The sequence below is a fragment of the Globicephala melas genome, chromosome 4, assembly GCF_963455315.2.
Source record: "Globicephala melas chromosome 4, mGloMel1.2, whole genome shotgun sequence".
Classification (NCBI taxonomy): domain Eukaryota; kingdom Metazoa; phylum Chordata; class Mammalia; order Artiodactyla; family Delphinidae; genus Globicephala; species Globicephala melas.
In genome coordinates, this window is record NC_083317.1 from 13,348,260 (window position 1) to 13,370,959 (window position 22,700).

The 22,700-nt window shown below is 42.6% G+C and overlaps 1 protein-coding gene across 3 annotated transcripts in view; it reads left to right on the forward strand.

Annotated features, from left to right (window-relative positions):
* Positions 1-22,700, forward strand: part of TIAM1 (TIAM Rac1 associated GEF 1) — a 397,588-nt gene that overhangs the window by 121,712 nt on the left and 253,176 nt on the right. For 2 of the 3 annotated variants that reach the window (XM_030880742.2, XM_060297858.1), the window contains one exon: positions 935-1,102. The exons of the other annotated variant lie outside the window; for it this stretch is intronic. The gene's annotated coding sequence lies outside the window, so the exon portion shown is untranslated. The remainder of the gene's footprint in view (positions 1-934; positions 1,103-22,700) is intronic. 3 annotated transcript variants of the gene reach the window in all.

Here is a 22,700-nt window from a genome sequence, read left to right on the forward strand (position 1 = left end):
AGGCTCCGACGCGCAGACCCAGCGGCCATGGCCCACGGGCCCAGCCGCTCCGCGGCATGCAGGATCCTCCTGGACCGGGGCACGAACCCGTATCCCCTGCACTGGCAGACGGACTCTCAACCACTGCGCCACCAGGGAAGCCCTGCATCTTTTATTATATCTCTAGATTAAAAATTCGAGATACAGATTTACTGGATCCAAGGGTGTGAACTTTAAATGCGTCTAATGTATTTTACTGCTGAATTCGTGTCCAGAAGGAGTATTTTAAGTGCTGTCATATCAGCGTCTAAATGGGCTCATCTTAGCAGTTCCCTTGCAAGTACTGATGAGGTTTATCTGTTCACGAAGGGTCAAGTTCTTGGGGAAGGTGGCATTTTGCTTGAGGTGGGTCTTCTTTACTTTAAATACATGTTTAAAATAGCCCATCTGTATACAAAATGTGTCACCACCCTGTTTTTATCACTTTGTTGTTTAATGATGATGCATCTCTTGCTTCCTGGTACCGGTGAATCTTTTTGTTATTTTACATTGCTTCCAAGAAATAAATTTCTCATGCATTCACGGACATATGCAATAATGATCCCAAGAGTAACTCCTCATGCCTGAGTGCCGTCCAGGTAAGGGGTGCATTCATGAATGATCTCACTGAATTCTCATCGTAGAGAGGAGGAAGGGGAGGCCAGAGGTGTTTAGGGACTCGCCCAAGGCCTTGGACGTGGCCAGCGCTGAGCTCGTTGCAGGGTGGGGGTTACTGGCTGGGAAGCTGTGGGGTATCAGCCGTGCCTGGGGGAGACCGAGGGAGGGGCGCAGAGAGCGCTTTGCTTGCACCTTCGGCTGTGACTCAGCGGAGGGACGGCAGGCCTGGGACACAGCTGGGCTTTAAAGCCACCGGAGTGTGTAACACTGACCCCCCCTTTCTTTTGTTTGGCGGCAGGAAAAGAAGGGCCGGTTCTGAGAGGCCTCGCCACACACCTCGCTCTGAAGGGCTGTTCTTTGAGACCGATTACTGTGCGGAGTCCTGAGCCGTCGGTGTTGGCCGGCTGCCTTTCTTCCCTGGTGGTGCGCCTGTTCTCCATGTTAACAGGGGAGCTCCCACGAGAAGGTCGGTCTTGGTTTCCTTTTCATTTGGGGTGACCTCTCTAACTCCCCATGTTTAAAGCTGGACTGAGTTCATTGATCGCCTTTCTGCTGAGAGCTGCCGTGCAGAGGGCCTGAAGGGCTGCAGAAATCTCTCTTTCATCCAGAGTCACGAGCTCTCCCTTGTTAGGGCTGCTGTGGTGCTTCTGTCCAGAGCTGCTGGGGTAGGTGAGGGGGACACCCCTGGACGTTCTTAAATCCATGTTGGTAGCAGGTGCATCGACCCTAACTCAAGACAGCAGCTGTGTGGTGCACGTGCGGATTCAGTGGGGCCTTTTCCAGAATTGGCCCCTCTGCTCTTGTCTTGCCCTTCCACCATCTGTCCCCAGACAGTAGCCAGGGGGCACCTTTTAGGTCAGACACACTGCTCAAAACCTTCCTGTGCTTTTCAAACACGCTCCCCACCTGTCAGCATCACAACCAAAGTGTTTACAGTGGTTTCAGGGTCCGGCAGGAGCTCCCCTCTCCCCCCTCTACTTTCTCCCCTTGCTTCCTCCACTCTGGCTGTGGCTCAGATATACCAGGCAGACCCCTGCCTCAAAGCCCCCGTCCTGCCTGTTCTCTCTGCCTGGAGCCCTTTTCCCCTGGGAACCACGTGGGGTGCCCGCCACACCTTCAGGTGTGGGTTCCATCGTGTCTCCTTTTCAGTGAGACTGTCATGCCAGGTCAGCATGTTGAAAACCACCATGAATGTATCCTCTGCATCCATGACTGTGTAGTTAGAATGTGGCTGACAGTGTTTGCAGTGTCTGTGGTGCCCATGGGGACCGTAGGTGTGACCGATCTGCGAAGGTTCTGGAATGGATACTCCTGTTCTCTGCCTTCTTGATGGCAAGAGAATATCTTGCCTATTACGGCAGAATCCCTATTAGAGACCCTGCGTTACGTTCCTGTGACTTGTGGCGATTCAGCTCCAGATCAGGGTCTTTGCTTGGGGCATATTTCATGTTACTTCGATTCACTTCAGAGGCCACGACCAGGTGACCCAAAATAGTCTCCCAAGTTCTGATAGTGTCGGAAGATCCCTGTAGTTCCAGCCGTGAGACCCTCTCAGGCTAAGTCTGCTTGTAGAGTTTAACTGCCTAATTAGTGAGGGATGGTGGTGAGATGCGTATTCAATAAATCCCTGCGTTTATCATGGCTTAATGGAAAATATCTAGGCCTCGCAGAACAACAGAAGGTTAGTACTCCTTGGTTCAGATAGAATGAGAGCATCTCTTTATGAATCCCAGGGGCGGGCGGATAGCTATGAAAGTCCTCACTGCTCTAAGCAGCTGTTTTCAGTGGGTCTGATCAGGTTGCAAGGTGAAGCAAAGGGTACGTTTAGACCCTTCGCTCTTTCCCAGTGTTTTAGTTGCGTTTGCTCATTTCCTAGTTTGGTTTGTATCTGTTGATTGTTTACTGTGTGTGAAGCAGCAGAGTTGGTGCTGGGGCTCCTGGGGGTTGATGACTATCAAGGAGTTTATAATTTGTGGAGAAGATGGACGTGATGATCAGTAACTGTAACATAAGCCTGAATCTGTGTCAGAGTGTAAGTACGGTGGGGCAGAGGCCCTGAGCAGGGACTAAAGATCACTTTGTGGGATGCACAGCCCTTGAGGTGGATCCTGCAGGGTGAGTAGAAGGTGAGCAAGTGTTGGGGGGTGAGGATGTGGGGAAGGCGTGCAGGGCTGGGGGAGGGGCAGCAGGGCTCAATGGGGGAGGAAGAGAACTCATTCTGTGGTGCTGGTGGGTGGGGTTTGTGAGGGCCTGTGCGGAAGGGAAAAGAGAAAGTTCGGTGGGAATTGTGTTGTGGAGGCCTTTTTAAAGGTAGCACTAAGGAGTTTGAATTGTACCAGCAGAAAATAAAAACCCACGGAGAGTCATTCAGGAGGGGAGAATGACACCTACCATCCGTCTTTCAGAGAAATCCCTCGGGTACCATCGGGAAGGCCGGTTGGCTGGTGGAGGTGTGGATGGAGGCCTCTTAGGAGCTAGGTGAGAGATGAGCTTTACCTGGATGGTGGCTGAGAGCCAGACACGGAAGAGATGGGTGGAAGAGACGATGTGAAGAAAGCATCCTATTGGGTCATGGCCAGAAACAGAGGCCAGTATTCTTTCCAAATCACCCAGGAGCTTAAAAGACCCCAAATTCCCTTCCTTAGGCAGTAAAATGCAGTCACAGGGCCCTTGAAAGGAAAACAATATCAAGAAAATGGAGGAGATGCTGAGAATGTTAAACCCAGAAGAGGCAGCAGCAGTCCCATCATCGCACCATATGATGGAGGAGAGAAAAGTCTTGGTACCAAGGAAAGCAACCCGGGAGCAGGCAAGGTGGTACATTTTAGTTGCATTGGTTTCTAGCAACAGTAATTGATCAACCCACGTCCCTGATTCCTGGATTAGAAAACGGAGGGAGAGAAGGGGCACGTGCTTCCAGTTTCTACACACGGGTGTGTGGACTTTGAGAGGATATCTTCAGTGGCTATGCTTACAGAAGGTAATTTGTTCACTAACTCAACGGGTTTGCTTAATGGCGACTTAGCTTTCATCTCTGGGAGGAACATGTGCTTCAGTGACTGCCACGAATATTATTACTGATGTTGTTAATAAGATAATCAGTACTGGAATACTACTATAAATTCTTGCTAACTTTGCTAAAAATTCCCAGCCTTGTGTTAAGCACATTATAAAGCTATCTTAGATGGAACGGGATTCTCTCTCTTTGGGGGCCGAAGGGTAAGAAGACCTTGTAAAACTGAGGCTCTCCCATGTGTTTTGTATCAAGTGCTAATGTCATGTGAGTTTTAGTGTTACAGGTGGAGGGAGTCGCTCATTGCTGGAAGAATCACAGAGAACATTCCCCATCTGTCAGGGGCTACTCCTTTTCTCGTGGCTTCCTGCCTTCGTGGACCCGTCTGACCAGCTGAGCATGTAGGGCTTTCTCCGGGCCACTTGCAGGAGGGGTCCTCAGAGAAGTTGACTCTTTCAAGTCAGGGCTTGCTTTCTCCTCTCGTGGGCGGTGCACGTCCGTCTGCATATTCCGGGACTCTCTTAGTTTGCTTGATAGATTTGTTTGGACGTGACCTTTCCCAGTTCCTCTTCCCTGGGTTTTTGCCTGCTGAGGAAATGAGCCTCAGATTCCATCCATCTGCACCGGTGGCAACAGAAGAGAGAATTTCTCTTTTCTGTGGTCCAGGTCCAACGGCGCAGACACCTGTCGTTCAGAGGCCCATACTGTTCTGGTTGGTATCCCTTCCTGCTGCAGAGACTTTTTATATCCTAGTTCTGGAAGTCATCAAGTCGGACAAGAGACAAGGAGGAGGCGGGGGAGGGTCCTCGGCTGACCTGGGATGATTTTACTGATTGTGCTCCAGACACATAGGAAGAGCTGTTTCCCCCACCTCCGTCCATCCATAATTGGTCCTGTTAGGAAATGTTTCCTGTTTGTGGTTGATTCATTCTGAGAGCTTCTCGTGTCTTTTGGGATTCTTCACTGTTAGATTTGAGAAGAAAGAGGACAACTTCTCTTTTAAGTCTGATGCAAACCATCTGAGCCAGACGTGTACATATGCGGTCGATTTATGTGTTTCTTATGGACATTCAACTGCTCCCCTGGCTGTTAAGGAAATCCATATGAGGAAGGGAGCCTGTACGTTGGTATCCTCAGATTGTGTGTCCTAATGTTACAAAGCAAATGAATCCTGACCATTTTTGAGGCTTGTCAGAGTTTTTTCTCTGCGGCTCTGGAATTTTCTCTCTTGTGCTTTCAGAGTGGCCAGATCTATGGGCTCCCGGGAGCTTTGCTCTGGAGAGATTGCTGATGTGGGATGAAGTACAGGGGTGAGGAACCAAATCATAACTCTTCCTTTAGGCCTTTGCCATCTTCCCAATGTCTTGTTTGCAGTCCCCATGAACTTGGAAGAATGCTCCCTGAGCACCACTCCCATCCATCCACCAGGGTCATTGTGCGGATTTCCAGATGTTGAACTTGGGCAGGTGACGTAACCCCAGCTGGTGTTGCAGGGGGACCAGCCAAGTCACGCTCATGACTTTGGGATTCAGTGTCCATCTCATTTAGAGGCAGGAACCCTGTGGAGGGAGATGATGCCTGGTTTGCCTGTTTGCATGTTCGTTGCCTGCACCTTCCCTGACACTGAGGTCTGGACCTGGTGTCAAGTATAAGCACACGTGATGAGGGGACTAGCCAGCTCTAGACAGTACATTTCATCTGCTTATTTTGAAGAAGCAGGATAATACTCCATTTTATAATATCCCTTTCTCAGGGGCACAAAGACAGGGACTTGATGCAAGGGAGAATAATGTAGTCTACAATGAGAAGTGCAGATGAGTGACACAAATTAGTGTGTGAGGGGAGATCTTCCCATCTAGACACAGGAGTATCTGAGGAAGGAATATTATTATATTGATTATCAACTTCTTTCTTGAAAAGAGCAGATGAAGTATACTTTCTAATATATTTATTAGAAATAAATATATTTATATATAAAGATATATATAATTTCTGCCCAATTCTGCACTCCATACATACATACATTGGATACCCAGGAGCTGGTAAACCATAGGCTGCAGGCCAGATCTGACCTGTCCCCTGTTTTTGTAAATAAAATTTATTGGAACATGGCCACACCCATTTGTTTATTTCAGCGGCTGCTTTTGCACTTTATATGGCAGAGTTGAACGGGGCCCAAAGTGTGAAAGATTTCCTCCCTGGTTTCTTATAGAAACTTTGCTAGTGTTTGTTCTTTATCCACCCTTATCTAGACAGAGAAATTTAGGATGTCCCCCTTTATTTAAAATCTCTAGTTTTTAATATTTGCTGTTTTTTATTATTTTAAATTTAACCCACAGCTGCTCCTGTTCCTCTTCTCTTAGCTCTTGGATTATTTCAGGAGTTTCATTTTCAGTGGGATGCTGTTTCCCTCTTGAGGATATTTGGAATTATGTGCTGGGGGGAAGCTTTTAAAATCGGGAGCCAGCACTGATATTGCAGGGAGAGGTTCGAAATAGTCCCCAGACTGAAGGACAGCTCCATCTAAGTGTCCAGAGCACAGTCATTTTGTGAGCTACTTACCTGGATTTGGTTTTTGTCCCTGGTTTAAAGTTTTTCGGGGGATCTTTGTAACATCTCCCAGTGATGAGATGACCTTAATGTTTTACATTCCTGCTGCTTTCACACTTTTGTGTAAGTTACCATCAGACACAGGAGACCATCGAGTAACTTATCTGCCTGCCAATGACAGGGGGAACTCACTACGACTGCTGTCTCTCTCTCCGTTTCCCTTTTTCTCTCTGTCTGTCTTACATACACACATTCACGGCTGCAACCTCAGTGCTGTCTTCTGTCCAACCTAAAGACTCTGCGTCAGTCAATTTCCAGGATAGGATGTTCCTCTCATTTCTTTGACTTGTGTAGTGCTGGAGAAAACTTGGATCTCCTATTTCTCTCATAGGAATCATCAGCCTTTGTAAATCCTGCTTAAAAAAAAAATCTTCTTAGCTCTTCACACCCCCACTAGTTGGCGCTCTTTGCTTCTGGGACCAGGCTTATAGCTTTCAGCCAAAGAAAGCTAGCTGGGCTCCCCGACTGACGAGGGAGGCCTGGTGGGGGATAGATGTTTCCTATGGCCCAGAGACAGCAGCAAGGTTCCCAGAGAGATGGAGAGAGGGGCAGGGGTGTGATTGCAGGAAGGAGGGGGTTAGCAGTGTCCCAAGGGCATTGGGGCTCAGGGTGGGGTGTGATGGTGGCCCATGGGTGGAGGACCAATGTGCTCGGATCTGAGTAGCACGAAGTCAGTGCAGAGTGACAGTGGACCATGGAACCTCTGTCATTCTAGAGAGATGTGGAACCGGAGCTGGAGTAGAGGTTGCCTGTGAGAGGCAACCCGATTTTGAGACTTCCAGAGAGACCTAAGAAAGGAGAAGGTCTGAGTTTCTGCCATTTGCAAGGAGGGTGACGGACATGGACGGAGGAGCTATGTGTTTGAGACATCCGTAGGGCCACCACCCTGGTGAAGCCTGGGGGATGTTTGAGTAACACACACATTGGGGTTTCCATGGCCTGAGGCAGTGGTGCTCGAACTCTAGCGTGCATCAGAATCACCCGGAAGCCTTGTTAAACACAAGCTCACCCCGCCCCTAGGGTTTCTGATTCAGTAGGTTTCCAGTGGGGCCTCAAAAATTTGCATTTTTAACAAGTTCCCAGGAGCTTCTGCTGCTGCTGTGGTCGGGGGACCACACCTGGAGAACCACTGGCCTAAGTGTAGAAGAGATAGACAGTGAAATCCGTTAGTGTCCGTAAAATGGAACTAAACTATGATTATAAGATGGAAAATAAAGCTGACTGTATCTTAAGAGCAGTCAGTAACTTGGTCCCCATCGGGTTGATCACTGTGTCAGAATTTCTAGGTTCTAGGAAGGGTTAAGCTAGTTTAGCCAACATGCGATTGAGCAAAGAACATGCTAGCAGAGACTTTCATTAAAATCTAATTCCTCTGCATTTGGGGAATTTATTCACTATAAACAGGAAGAGCGTTTCAAAACTGAGTTTTGGCTCTTTGTAATTTTTTTTTTTTTTTTTTTTTTGCTCTTTGTAATTTTGAATCCTTTTAGCTGACTCAGTAAAGAGAGTCCCTCATTTGAACTTTTCTTTATAAAAGAAGATAATTCAAGGGCCTCGGTGGTTCCCTTCCTTCACTGTCTGGGTTTGTCTTCTCCATATCAGGATGACCATTTGATGTCAGTGGGCCTGAATTTTCAATTGACACACTCTCATTTCTTCTTTTTTTATTTTTGATTATAACAGATACTTATATAAGATTTGTACACAAATGTAAAGATAACTAAAATATAAACAAAAATGCTAAACAGTCAGACACATAATAAACAGTGTAGCTGTATGCTTCAAAAATATCCTGAATGTGCTAGATTGATCTGGAATAAACTCTAGGTTTTTTTTTTTTTTTTTTTCCTGAGCTGAAGATTATTTATTGGGAATTCAGAAAAATTGCATCCTTCACATGACCCACAGTTACATTTCCTTTGTACTTCAATTAGGTTCACCGTGCTGCAGGTTTTCTGTATAATCTTGGAAATGCACCTAATACACATTTTGGCTAAGTACCAAATGTTAAAATCAGTTTTCAATAGAAGCAAATACTGCAGCTGAATATCACCATAAAAATATGAAATCTGGGGACTTCCCTGGTGGTCCAGTGGTAAAGAATCCGCCTTCCAATGCAGGGGACGTGGGTTCGATCCCAGGTCGGGGAACCAAGATCCCACATGCCACCAGGCAGCTAAGCCTGCGCGCCGCAACTACAGAGCCCACGCACCTTGGAGCCCGTGTGCCACAACTAGAGAGAGAGAACCCCCGTGCCACAACTAGAGAGAAGCCCGTGTGCCGCAACGAAGAGCCCACGTGCCGCAACTAACACCCGGCACGGCCAAAAATTAAAATTAATAAATAAACAAAATGTTAAAAGAAGAAAAGCCTTTGCTTTAAAAAAAATGAAATCTAAGCCTCAAGATTACATAAAAGATTTATCAAAAAATTTTAAATTACAGTTACTAAAAATTATAATTATTTTGTTAAAGTTTGGCATACTGTAAGATAGTAATTATTTAGTGCTCTCATCTGCTCAGTTAGCACTACTAAAATGATCCTCACTTTCAGTGGAAACTCTAGGTCTTTAAAAGAACTGATGTCTGTGCCGTAAGTTAGGATTTACTTTCTATAAGGGGAAGATACATCAAAACTGCCCCGAGCCTTTTCAATGCAAAAGTGCAGCTTTCAGATCTCTTATTTCCTTCTCTGTTCACATTAGGTGGATCTGTCACTCATCGAGTCCTTATAAACCCTTATGAGAATTAATTTGAGTCAAGTGACTCACCTGAAAAGGACGGTATTGAAAACCTTGACCTTGGACTTGGAGCCTGCTTCCTGGTGGCTCGAGCCATTGACTTTCAGTTTTACCCCGGGTATCTGTCTGGTCCTGCCTCAGCACCAGTGGTAGCAACAGGGCTTGGGGCTGAGCAACACTCTGGGTCCTTCCGAGCTGTATTCATTTACACATTGTTGGGATTTTGGCCAAGGCTTTTGGTCTTCTGCGTGTGTGGGTCTCACCATCTGTGAACCCCATTGATGGTGTGTAAATTAATAAAGAGCTCTGTGAGTCCACTTTTGGGGTGCCAAGAAGAATCATAATAAATAATATGAAACAGCTCCAGGGATTTTAGCATATTTACAATTTTGGCTTCACACACTTAGGGATTTGGAGTCATTTTCTTTTACAAAACGGGCTTGAAAATCATGCATCGGGCTTCTTTTGTGTGATTGGCAGCATTTCGGAAACCACGAAGATCCTTGCTTCTCAGAAATGTTTCGTGCGAACCTTGTCTGTGTGGGTCAAAACTCTGCTCCATATAAGGCCTTCCTTTACTGGGAATCCCTCTCTCCATCCCAGGGATGTCGGTGGTGGGTGACCATGAACGTATCCTCTGTGGAAGAGGGCCAAGTAGGAAAAAGAATGGCGTGGCCAGTAGTTTCAGTGTTATTAGGGTGGCTGGTATGTTTTAATAGAATTATCTGCAGGACTTGAAAAACCTGTCTGATGGCCCAGGCTTCGTGAGAGACCGTGCACTATTTGGGGGAATTTATTGATTTTAAGGTGAAAGGTGGACAAGGGAGGGGCAGGGCGGTACACTGCCCTGTACACTGTGACTTTCACAAGTCTGCCCTGTTGAAGTTTATCCAAACCTTTAGATTTCTCAATCTTAGGCCTTCACCATCTGTGACTCACAGGTTCTGTGAGTGCAATACTCAGGCTAGAAGCTAAGAAAGGTGTTTCTTTGGGGTTGGGGACACCTGCATGGTCTCATCCTTCTATGTCCCCATACTTGGTAATATACGATTCTTCCAGAATAAAAGCTGCACTTTCTTTTATCTTAGATTCATGAAGTTTGGGACCTAGGCGCTCAATAAAAAGTTATTGGAGCAACTACAACAATAACAACAACAATTATAATAGTAGACAACCCTGTAAGGGTGCTTGCTCTATGGCAGGCACTGTGCTGAACCCTTGACACGTATTCACTTATTGAAATACTCATGAGAATCTTGTGTGGCAGGATCCTAATCCTATCATTATCTCCGTTTTCCAGATGGAAACTGCCACAGAAAATTTAAGTAACCTGCCCAAAGTTACTTGGGTAGTAAATGGTGGTATATGCACCCGGGGAGATACTACCGGGATTTGATTCCTCCATCATGCAATTCTTTGTTCTTAATCATTGTGCTGCAGACCCAGTACTAAAGTTCTCACAAACCTAATAGATTATAGAGATGCCTGGATTTTGTCTTGGAAACTGCTCAAGAATACCAATATCAGAGGCTATAAAATTTTCTTGAAAGATTGTATAAGTCTTAAGCCAGGGAGCTCAATTTGTGTTACCTGACACTTTGAGCTGGGCTAGGGGTGGAGAATGAACTACACAAATAACTGCTAAGGTGCTGATCTCCAAGGGGGCTTGCATGTCTGGGTACCTTTGAGAAGAGTTTAGGATAACAGTTTCTTAGACTGCTTCTTGTGTTTTGAATTCCACTGGAGCCAGTTCTTTAGACTTTTAGAGCCAAACTGGTTGAAGTTCATTCAGGTTAAGTCTTGGGAGGAGGTGAGTTTTGTGGGTGAGAGATTCTGCTGGTTTTGCTTTTCTTAATCATCTTTAATTGTCCCTCTGATTTGTGTGTGTGTGTGTGTGTGTGTGTGTGAGAGAGAGAGAAAGAGAGAGAGAGAGAGAGGGTGTTGGGGACAGTGGGCTAGGGACGGGGTATTAGTTAGTGGTACAGCAAAGCCGGGAGTTCAGTAGGGAACTGGTCCATGGTGAGATTAGGCTGAGGAAGTTAACTTTCTTGGACTCCTTGCAGAGAGTGTAAACTCAGTGGAAATGCCCCCTTGCTGGCTGCCACTCCCAGGACTGGGATGATGTGTTCTTAGCATTGCACCTGCAAGTTTTGAGGCTTAATATCAAAGTATTAGAATCTAGGAGGAAAAGGGAACTGCTTATATGGGCAAAGCCCTGCAAAACTAGGTATAAATGTGATAAAGGGCTTTTCTTTTTAACCTATGTAGTTGTAGACTCACAAGAAGTTGAAAAATAATACAGAGTGGTTCTATGTACCCATCACCCAGTGGTGACATCTTGCTTAACTATAGTGCATTATCAGAACCAGGAAATTGGTATTGGCACAATACAATTAACAAAACTACAGATCATACTGGGATCTCACCTGTTTTTACGTGTACTTGTTTTTTGTTGTTATTGTTGTCGGGAGTTAGTGTATATAATTTGATCAGTGTTTCTTTTCTTTTTTTTTCATTTTGATATGTTTTATTTAACCTAATACAACCAAAGTATCAATATTATTATTTCAACATGTAAGCAATATAGAAATTATTAATGAGGTATTTTACCGTCTTTTTTTTTGTACTGACTCTTTGATGATTTTATTTATCATTTTATTTATTATTTTTTAACATCTTTATTGGAGTGTAATTGCTTTACAATGGTGTGTTAGTTTCCGCTTTATAACAAAGTGAATCAGCTATACACATACATATGTCCCCATATCTCTTCCCTCTTGCATCTCCCTCCCTCATGATCAGGGTTGCTTGATACGCAGGAGAACCTCTGACTAAGGCTGTAATAACTATTTTGCAGATACATGACTTTTACTTTAACGCTGTTTGTCTGAATGTTTTTAACTCAGCAAACAGTTGAATGGAATGTGAATTCCAGCAGCCGATTTATGGAATAAACACCAAGCCATTTGGTCATTTATATTTATGGTCTTGAACTCTTTGGGGGATATTATCTTCATTTTTGTTGCCTTACAGAGGGAGGATATTTTCTAGAGATAAAGGATAATTCAAGGTCGTTGTGTCATATTAAGAACTCTTGGAGGGAATGATAAACAGATGTTGTTATCCCTGGAAGAGGAGGGGGTAGACTTTGATTAATCAGATAAAAGGTATGGACTGATGGGATGCAAAGATCATGGATGCAATTTCATGATAACTGTTAGAGTGGATTTATTTTCCAAATGACAGCCCTGGATGAGCTTGGGCTAACTGTCGGCTGTCTGGCTGAATGTGATTAATTGCTTCTGCCTCCGTGATCCCATCACGCTTTGTTGAGACTTCCAATTAGCCTCTGTCACTATCTGCTCTGGATCTGAGCTGTTTGTCCGGGACGGGGGCTGGGGGGGGGGTGTCTTCTCAGCTAGGCTAGGAATTCTTTGAGGGCAGGGACTGTCTAATACATGTTTTGACGTTTCTCTTCCTCCCAGGATCAAGCAGAGCACGAAGGATCTCTATTCTTCTGCCTCTAGCCATTTCCAGACTGTTCCTTATTCTAGCCTCACTTCTTTACATATTTAACCAGGCATCTGTTTGCACATTATGTATATTTGAAACCCATAAGGCTTAATCCTTGATAGATTATTGTGTAACTTGGGACCATCATGAGTCAGGCTGGCTTTGATTCTGTTGGAACAGCACTAATGGCTTGAGAGCCTGGTTGATTTTCTTCTTCAAAAAAGCACTGGAAAGTTCTTGTTTATTTTTTTCGCTATAGCATAAAGACTTTTGAAAAAGTATATTCATCTTGTATACTTAACTGTTAACACCTGGGAAAATTATTTAAAATTCTTCTGACTCACGGCTGCCTCTTGGGGTTGGTCTTTTCAGGGAGTTTGCAGTGGTCTGTGATTGCGACGTTTTCAAGGCTGTGGTGCCTTGTCTTCCTTGAGACCTAAGGAGAGTAAGGTTTTCAGTCACCTTCTCTAATAGGGTAGTAACAGGGAGGTGAAATACTGTGTCTTGGGGATCCTTTGGTTATAATGAAATGGAAAGAAGTTCTCAGATAAACTCATATAAACATGGTGTTACTGAAGAAATATGAGAATATGCCCTGGGTAGTCAAGGAAGGTAGTAGAAAAATCAGAAAGGGATGCCAGTCTCACATTTTTCAGAGACCCATGTAGTCGGTAATTTTTGCTTTTCTCTCTGAGGCTCTGCTGTTCTCTTGCCTCTACTAGCAGACTGGCTTCCTTGCTTGATCTGTTTTCTCAGGTTTACTGCTCCAAATGGCTTTGAATTGGTACAATGTTGCTCTAGTCCAGTACCACACAGGCTTTCCTTTCACATCTCCGTCTCCCAGTGTCTCAATTCCAAATTTTTAAGTGAGAGTCTGTTTGGCCCATAAGGAGTCATGTATCCATCTCTGGTCTACCCAGCTGTTGCTGGGATGCAGGGGTCATATGTGCTTTGGGTGGTCCCAGACAGGTCCAGGCAGGCTCTCAAGAAGGCGGAGTTGGTGGGAGACAATGATTGGCATGGCCGCCATATCCCAATCAAGGAACAATTCACCATTGTTCCTGTTTGGCTCTCGGTTACATTAAGAAAGTAGGGCCCATTCCTTTTTGGCCTTGTCTCAGCCTCTAACTTTTTCCAGTTGGAATTTCAGGTCTAGGCAGTAGACTGGGGAAGAGGTACAGAAGTGCTAGTTTGCCTGTAGGTAATGAAGAGTGGGTTACTAACACTAATTAAAACCAGGGGTGGTTGGATACTTGACCAGTCAATATTTAATTTAAGAAATATTTTAATTCATGACTTTGAATGAAATGAATGCATTTGAATTTCTTTCTATATGCAGTTGTTTACTTTTTGAATTCTTAAGTTAGACCTAAAAAAAATTCATACTGATTGTTCAGAGATTCCAGTTTTATTGCCAAGAACTTCTGTTGTGTGTTGAAGTCTTTGGATGACAAAGGTGCAGTGACAGAATGGCAAGAAGGAGAAGAAGGGTGGGTAAAGATCTGAAGGCCTCATTTCCCCACAAACTAGCTGTGTCACCTTGGTAACTTATTTCTTTGAAGCTTATCTGTAAAATGGAGTAAGAAGAGCCTCCATCTTACAATGTTGTTCAGAGGATTTAATCAGACAATATATTGAATAATATATTATTTAATATATCATCTCATTGAACTGTATTTCATCAAATTTTATGTCATATTTACACTGAATTACATTGAATTTTGTATCATCAAATACATTATTATATTATTTGAAAGGTACTTTTTAGGCACTCAGGATATATGAGTGAAATTTGCTAAGATCTTGCCCTCCTGGAGCTTATATTTTAGTGTATGCTCTCACTCCTCTAATTTAGAAATCAAAAAAGAGTGGTTTCCTTACCTTTTTTCCAATTCTATAAAAAGTTAGAATTTTCTAATTCTTATAAAAGTAAGACCATGTAGCAGGCAGGTAGACTTATTTGTCTTTTGAGAGCCAGGGTATGTGAATTATATGTATGCAAGAACATGATCAAGAGCCATTAAAAATCCATGAAATGTCCACATGCTTTGAAAAAGGTCTCTTTTTCGAGGAAAAAGTTAAATGAGCTTTATTTGAGTTAAGGGAATAAATAAAATTTGTGAGAGACATTTATGAGCAGATATCTTGTCTTTGATGACCCAGGGAAAGACATTCCTGTTTGTGCAGGGAGTAACTCACTTTGCTTTTATGAAATCAAAGTTAAACATCTTAATGGGTTTTAATAATCCTAAATGTCATATTGAATTTAAGTTTGGACAATTTCAGATAACACCTCTTTTTAATTGCTATGGTTTACTTATCTCTTGGGCTATAGCATATTCTCAACACATAAAATCCTACATTTTTAAAACTTTCATATTTTGCAACCTTTGTTATGAGAAATAGAAACTTTTGGAGGCAGGCTGATTTAGATGGAAGGAAATATTTTCTTCCCCCCAGTGGATCCAAACAAGTCATTCTGCCTGCCAAAGGAAGCAATTTCCTTTCTTTGCCTTGGGATTGGAAGCAATAATATATTGGATACAATGATTTAATCTAGTTGACCTAAACTTTAATTTATTCTTTGTTTAGCATTTATAGATTGTTATATAGCCTAAAGCCACTGCAGTTTGAAATGGTACAAAGAATTTAAGGATATGCTGGTTGAAATTTTACAGACAGAACTTATCTAAGCCAGTATAAAAAATAATTTCATTGCTTTATAGACGAATCGTATATGTGGGCGTATCAATGTCATGTCTAAAATGTTAAAGATCTATAATAATAAAAGTTAGTACTTTTTATCACACGTAGTTAGCATTAGTGAGGAAAGCAACCAGTTCCATCTTGTGGAATTAACTTGGGCTTTGCTAGTTCTTTGGAGTTTCTGGCAGCGTCTTTAATTGTTTGAGAAGAGACAGAGCTTGGTGACAAGAGATGCCAATGTTTACATTTCTTTTTCCTTCATCAGTGACACAGGGCAAGTGATCAGCTCCATATTTTCATGTCACACTAAATAATTTCCCCAAATGGTCAAGGCCCTGGTTATTATAATTGGCATAATTTTTCTCCTTCACTAAGGGAACACCAGGTAATCTTCGGACCCAGCAACAATGAACGTTGCTTTAACAATGCCTCAGCAAGCATTTAGCGGTGCTGACACTTCCACCACTTACCCATGTGCCTGGCCACATGCTTAGGTTGTTGGACGTAAGGGAGAATAGAAAAGATGTGGGCTCCTTCCCAGGGCTACGTTCGTTTTCATTTTTTAGTGGATTAAAATTATGTGGTGGCTTATTTAAAAGAATCTGCACACTTCTATCTGTAACGTAAACCATTACCCTTGTGTGGGAAAGCGGCCAGGTCTCCCGCAGGCCCACCTCCTCCATAGTTACTCATTCAGAAGGACAGCATAAAAAGTAAGATTGTTTCAAAAATTTCTAGGCCTTCGTGAAAACAGGTGCTTCCTTTGTGAGTTCAAATTAGTGAATGTATGCCGTCATTTCAACCCAATTTTAACCCTGGTTCTAAAGAACAAAGACATTTTCTTTGCCCTGAAGATTGACATTTGCTTGCAAAGATTGGGCACTTCCTGTGACCCTAGGTCCAATTCTGCCTCATTGGGGGGCGGGGGGTGTGGAAGGGAAGGCGGGACGTTGGTGCCTGGTCTTCCACTGCAGTGGGAGGGGCTCAGAGTCTGTGCATATCTGCACAGAGGCAGGCTGTAGCTTGCTTAGATATTTATCAGGAACTTTCTGGTGCATTTACTCCATAAGTTAGCAGTGAAAAAGGCTGCCGTCCCTTTGTTCCCAGTTAATTGTCAGTGTTGAAACCTGTTGCCTCTGCACCTTCTGATCTGCCTCTCCCGTGCTTTTTTCTACATTTCTTTCACTTTCCCTGCCAGAAAGCAGCCCCGGCATCTTCACATTCTGATTTCTGGAGTGGAATGAAAGAGTTTCTTTCTGTAGAGAGAGATTTTGTTTTATACAGAGCTTCCTTTGATGGGTAAGACTTCCCTCAAAAGATTTAGAACGTGAAGTGTTGGCATCCAGCCATGGAGGACAGTCATAAATTGTAATTTGAACGAGGTTTCATCAAGTCTTGGTCCTGTCATCTCATTGCTGGCAGGGGATGTTGGACATTCTGTGAAACCAAGAGCTGCTTTGGTCAATGTGACTGTAATACTTTAGAGACACCGTGTTGAGATCTATAGTATGAGTTTAAGGTATTCAGGCAGTTAACATGATGTTCTGAAGAGTAGGAATAATGATCCCAAATTGATGCTAAGGAATGCTTTTAATTTATACATAGCTATAGCTTTACAAGTGGCAAGATGTCTTGCCAACCTTTTCTTTGTCTAAATTTTGACAGAGGATAGGTCATATGATTTCTGGTTCATTTTAGAGAAAATGGGAATGAACTTTCTGGGCAATTTTAAAATTTCTGGTTAAAAAAAAGGCAACCTGAAGCAAATCTGACAAAATGTAATATGCTTATTTCAGGTGGCAGGTATAAAGATGTTTATATATTGATCTCTACTTTTCTTATTTTTTTCAAAAGAAAGAAAAAAAGTGGGAGGAAAAGGGAAGAGAGAAAGGAAGCAAAAAAGCAAATGAAAGCATGGACCCTTAACAATGCTTTAAAAAATTATTTTTACTTTTTATTGAAGTATGGTTGATGTACAATATTACATACGTTATGGTGTACACTATAGTGATTCACAATTTTTAAAGTTTATACTCCATTTACAATTATTGTAAAATGTTGGCTATATTCCCTGTGTTGTACAGTATATCCTTGTAGCTTATTTTATACATAATAGTTTGTACCTCCTAATTCCCTACGCTTATATTGTCTCTCACCCGCTTCCCTCTCCCCACTGGTAACCACGTGTTTCCTCTATCTGTGTGTCTGTTTCTTTTTTGTTATGTTTGCTAGTTTGTATTTTTTTAGGTTCCACATATAAGTAATATCATATAGTACTTGTCTTTGTCTGATTTACTTCACTTACCATTAACACCCTCCAAGTCCACCCATGTTGTTGCAAATGGCAAGATTTTATTCTTTTTTAGGGATGAGTAATATTCCACTGCATATATGTACCGCATCTTCTTAGTCCATTTATCTGTTGATGGACACTTAGGTTGCTTCCATATCTTGGCTACTGTAAATAATGCTGCTATAAACATTGGGGTGCATGTATCTTTTTGAATTAGTGTTTTTGTTTTTTTCGGGCATATACCCAGGAATGGAATTGCTGGGTCATGTGGTAGTTTTATTTTTAGTTTTTTGAGAAACCTCCATACTGTTTTCTATGGTAGTTGCACCAATTTACATTCCCATCAACAGTGTATGAGGATTTCCCTTTCCTCCGCGTCCTCTTAATAGTGCTTTCTGGTGCAAAAAGACCTGTGTAACTCCCATTTACCAGTGCAACAAAAAGAATAAAATACCTAATAATAAACCTACCTAAGGAGACAAAAAACCTGTATGCAGAAAACTATAAGACACTGCTGAAAGAAATTAAAGATGATACAAACAGATGGAGAGATATACCAGTTCTTGGATTGGAAGAATCAACACTGTGAAAATGACTATACTGCTCAAGGCAATCTACAGATCCAATGCAATCCCTATCAAACTACCAATGGCATTTTTCACAGAACTAGAACAAAAACTTTCACAATATGTATGGAAACACAAAAGACCCCGAATAGCCAAAGCAATCTTGAGAAAGAAAAACGGAGCTGGAGGAATCAGGCTCCCAGACTTCAGACTATACTACAGGACTACAGTAATCAAGACAGCATGGTACTGGCACAACAACAGAAATATAGATCAATGGAGCAGGATAGAAAGCCCAGAGATAAACCCACGCACCTATGGTCACCTTAGTTTTGATAAAGGAGGCAAGAATATACAATGGAGAAAAGACAGCCTCTTCAATAAGTGGTGCTGGGAAACCTGGACAGGTACATGTAAAAGAATGAAATTAGAATACTCCCTAATACCATACACAAAAATAAACTCAAAATGGATTAAAGACCTAAATGGAAGGCCAGACACTATCAAACTCTTAGAGGAAAACATAGGCAGAACACTTTATGACATAAATCACAGAAAGATCCTTTTTGACCCACCTCCTAGAGAAATGGAAATAAAACCAAAAATGAACAAATGGGACCTAATGAAACTTAAAAACTTTTACACAGCAAAGGAAACCATAAATAAGACAAAAAGAAAACCCTCAGAATAGGAGAAAATATTTGCAGATGAAGCAACTGACAAAGGATTAATCTCCAAAATTTACAAACAGCTCATGCAGCTCAATATCATAAAAACAAACAACCCAATCCAAAAATGGGCAGAAGACCTAAATAGATGTTTCTCCAAAGAAGATATACAGATATCCAACAAACACATGAAACAATGCTCAACATCACTAATCATTAGAGAAATGCAAATCAAAACTTCAATGAAGTATCACCTCACACCGGTCAGAATGGCCATCATCAAACAATCTACAAACAATAAATGCTGGAGAGGGTGTGGAGAAAAGGGAACCTTCTTGCCCTGTTGGTGGGAATGTAAATTGATACAGCCACTATGGAGGACTGTTTGGAGGTTCCTTAAAATACTAAAAGTAGAACTACCATATGACCCAGCAATCCCACTATTGGGCATATACCCTGAGAAAACCATAATTCAAAAAGAGTCATGTACCAAAATGTTCATTGCAGCTCTATTTACAATAGTCAAGACATGGAAGCAACCTAAGTGTCCATTGACAGATGAATGGATAAAGAAGATGTGGCACATATATACAATGGAATATTACTCCACCATAAAGAGAAACAAAGTTGAGTTATTTGTAGTGAGGTGGATGGACCTGGAGTTGTCATACAGAGTGAAGTAAGTCAGAAAGAGAAAAATAAATACCGTATGCTAACACATATATACGGAATCTAAAAAAAAAAGGTTCTGAAGAACCTAGGGACAGGACAGGAATAAATACGCAGACATAGAGAATGGACTTGAGGACACGGGGAGGGGGAAGGGTAAGCTGGGACGAAGTGAGAGAGTGGCATGGACATATATACACTACCAAACGTAAAATAGATAGCTAGTGGGAAGCAGCCGCATAGCAGAGGGAGATCAGCTCAGTGCTTTGTGTCCACCTAGAGGGGCTGGATAGGGAGGGTGGGAGGGAGACGCAAGAGGGAGGGGATATGGGGATACATGTATATATATAGCTGATTCACTTTGTTATAAAGCAGAAACTAACACACCATTGTAAAGCAATTATACTCCAATAAAGATGTTAAAAAAAAAAAAAAGACCTGTGTAAGAACTTGGTCCTGTCTCTGTGGCTTTGGCCAAGCCAACTTCCCTGCCTCAGTTTTTGTCATATTAAACTGACATTTATAAAAGAGCATGATAGTCCTTTTTAAAGAGATAATATCTCTGCAGAGCCAAACACACTGCTTAGCGCATAAAAGATACCTCAGCAATGTTAGTTTCCATTCATTACCTTTTCGATGTAGCATCACAGATCTTTAGCTGAATTGAACGTAGACTCTTATCTGCCTGGTCTTCATACTGGTCTTGCTAAAATGTTGTTCCCTTAGGTGAAGTGGACAGAAGAGGTTTTTTTTTCCCCGTTAGCTTAATCAGACTTATTGAGGACCAGCTCTGAACCAGATACATTGGGAATGAGATGAACCGAATCTCTGCTTCCATGGAGCTGACATTCCAGGGGGATGTAGAAAACAAGTTTCAGGTGGCGAAAGTGAGATGAAAGAGGATAGGCACTGAGGGATGGGGGTATCTATTTTAGACCGGGGAGGGGGGCTGGGAGTACTTCTCAGATGAGGTGTCATCTTGAGATCTGTACGGACGGAGGGAACAAGCCTTGTAGAAATCTTGGGAAAGAACATTCAGGCCGAAGGAATTGGGCATGGGTTGAAGAACTACAAGAGCTTGTGTGGAAAGGCAGAAAGAGTAGGGAGTGAGGCCACAGCCCAGATCACCTTCAAGAGCTTCTTGCTTGGGTTTTATTTGCGTGAGATAGGAAGCGACATACTTGAACCCCAAAGCTGGCCGCTCTCCTCCTCTAAAGAGACTTCCTTAGACGTGTTTTGCAGAGAAGATGGAAAATAATAGTGTATCTGTTGCTTTGATTACAATTCCCATTGTATAATAATTAACTGCTAGCTGTAATGAGAGGACTTCCTCTAATTTCATTTAGCACCTTGGGGACCTCTATTAGTCTGTATCCCAATCAATTTCGCAGCCGTTAAGGGGGAAAAAGGCATATTGCTGATGAATTTTAAATCTAGTGGGGAGAACGGTCCATCTGTTTGTACTCGGCTGCACTGTCTTAATTTCTTTCAGTTTGTAAGGCTCCCCCAACTCTGCCCAGGCCCTCTTTTCTGGCTTGCTGATGCAGTCATGTGGCGTGTTGTTTTCCTAATTAGGACATCCTTTCATAGATAGCTGTTAATGAATTCCACGCGTCCTGCATCCTTTTGGTAACCTCTCAAATTCGGATAACAAAAATTTTCAGCTGACAGCCAAAGGAACATGTGTCCCCTCCCCAAGACAGATGCCTTAGTCAATATTTATTCTCATGTCTAGCACCTTTTACTACCCTCTTATCCTCTAGGTAAGTTCATTTATGTGGAGAAATGTAATCACATCTGTTTTCTCAGTTGGGTGGGACAATAAGTTCTCCAGTCCTAGAAAATACAGCGAAGGTTCTCCTCTTTGTCTCTTTGGCATATGGGGTGACTTGCTGTGTTTAGATAACCCCGGCCTGTCTCTGCTGCTCTTGTGAAAGCCCTTCTTACTGTCACATCACCTCAGAGGCGCTCTCCCCAGCGGGTGGCTTCGCTTTGGAGGTGAGCGGTGACCTGTGTTGGGCTATTTGTTACTTCACTAGAAACAGCCCCTTGAGAAGCAGGGCCGTCTCCAGACAGCTCAGTCTTATTAGTTTTGAAATAAGGCCTGTAGCTTGTTGGTATGCGTTAGGATCACTCCACACCGTAGAAGAAACCAAGACTTACCAGCAAGGACCTGGAGGGAATGGCTGCCCAGTGCTGGCAGCAGAGTCATCATCAACGGGAGCCCTGAATCAACTCATGTGTTCTGACTAGCCTGTGCGTGTGTGCGTGTGTGTGTGTGTATCTGTGTGTGTCTGTGTGTGTGTGTAAAAATGAATCGAATTATTTTTTATACTTGTTTGGGGTTCACAGCAAAACTGAGCAGAAAGCACAGAGAGTTCCTGCACACCTCTTGTCCCTCACCCCTACCCCGACCCCCAGCCTCTCCTCTTCAAACCTCCCCCCCACCCCCGCCCACGGAGTGGGTCAGTTGTTAGAATCTGTGAACCTGTATCAACACGTCATTATCACCAAGAGTCCATAGTTACATTAGGGTTCACTCTTTGTGTTGTACATTCTGTGAGTTTTGACAAATGCATAATGATCTGTATCCAGCATTATAGTATCCTATAGAAGAGTTTCACTGCCCTAAAAGTCCTCTGTGCTCCCCCTAAGTATCCCTCCCTCCTCCCTAATCCCTGGCAACCACTGATCTTTTTATGCCTTTTCCAGAATGTCGTATAATTGGAATCATGCAGTATGTAGCCTTTTCAGATTGTCTTCTTTCACTTAGTAATACACATTTAAGGCTCTTCCATGACTTTTTGTGGTTTGATAGCTCATTTCTTTTTAGCGCTGAGTAATATTCTATTGTATGACCTACCCTAGTTTATTTATCCAGTTACAGATCGAAGAATGTCTTGGTTGCTTCCAGGTTTGGGCAACTATGAATAAAGATGCTATAAACATTTGTGTGCAGATTTTTGTGTGGATATAATATATATGTATATTTATATTATATACATATTAAGGGAAGTTTTATTTTTTCTGATTATGAAAAAATATGTACTCAGTTGTATAAATTTGAAAAATGTAAAAAAAGAAAAATTTTAAAATTCAGTACAAGTCTATCTATTAATTTAATGTAATAAAACACATGAAATGGGAGCTGTCTTGGAAAATGTAGGACATATGGTAATTATAGCCTATAATAGTGGTAAAGACAGGAAAGATTTAGGGGTATTCTAAATGCTGGTTCTGTTTCCATGAAAACTGCTTCTTAAGTGACGTTTTATGATAATCAACA